The sequence below is a fragment of the Cyrtonyx montezumae genome, unplaced genomic scaffold, assembly GCF_038088225.1.
Source record: "Cyrtonyx montezumae isolate F1298 unplaced genomic scaffold, pur_monq_1.0 scaffold_24, whole genome shotgun sequence".
NCBI lineage: Eukaryota > Metazoa > Chordata > Aves > Galliformes > Odontophoridae > Cyrtonyx > Cyrtonyx montezumae.
This window is the reverse complement of record NW_027071981.1, coordinates 5,702,283-5,703,325: the sequence shown is the minus strand read 5'-3', so window position 1 is coordinate 5,703,325 and position 1,043 is coordinate 5,702,283.

Sequence of the window (1,043 nt, the reverse complement as noted above, 5' to 3'; positions counted from 1 at the left end):
GCTGCCCGCTCCGCTCCCTCACTGCGGCAGTGGCTGCTGGCGCTGACCCGCAACGGCGCGCAGCGGGAGAGGGCGGGGGCGCGAGCGGCGCTAACGCTCGGCAGCGGAGGCGGGGCCTCCCACATCCGGGAACCCGCCGCGCCCCGCGCCGCCCTCGCCAAAGGGGCGGAGCGCGGTCCCGGCGTCTGCGGTGGGAGGGGGGGAAAAGGACAAAATGGCGGTGGTGGTGGGGTTTGGTGGGGTGTGTGTAGTGTTTTCTTTGTGTTGCCCTCTTGCAGAGGGTGCTGTGTAGAGTTTGTTGCTAGAGCTTCATTGCTTGTGTTTTCCTGCAAAAAGGAGGAAAAGCGTGCTCTGCAGGGGTGGGCCCTTCAGTGTTGCACAGGATTTTAGGGAGCTGTAGCATTCAGGGCTAGTTACACAGAGCTGATGGAGGCACCCTGTGTTGGGGTGCTCATTGAAAACGCACCTATGTCTGTGTGTTGTTTTACTGCCTGCAGTTTGGTTTTGCATCCTGAGCACTCTATGAAATAGGAAGACCAATAAATGCAATCTAAGATAAAAGACACTTGCTTTGGGGCAAGATTTAGGGCAGCATGACTGTTTGCATCATTACAGCTGACCCTCAGGGAGCTGTCTGTGTGTTGTGAAGTTTCAAGTAGGCCAAATGATGCCTTTAAGAGCCTCAGTGAAGGGTAGAGATACCCTTATGCCCGAATTTTTCCTTAGCTGCTTCTGCATTTTTCTTTGTGCTCACTCTGCTGGATGGGTTTGTTTTGGAGCACCGTGACACGGTGTTCATAGTGTTGTGATAAATGAAGTGGTGATGTGAAGATTATTGCTACGTATAGAACACTGTGGTGTTAATGCTGCCAAAGAGCAGGCTCTGTACCACGTTGATGTTGTCTTTCAGGCGCTCGGTATTTGGCTCACAATAGTGAGGTACTTTGCCAGGGGAAGGCGAATCCATCCTGCCAAGTTCAAGGGGAATGGCAACCTTAATTGTCAGAGAAGGGAACACTGGGTTATTCCTTTAAAATGAGGAT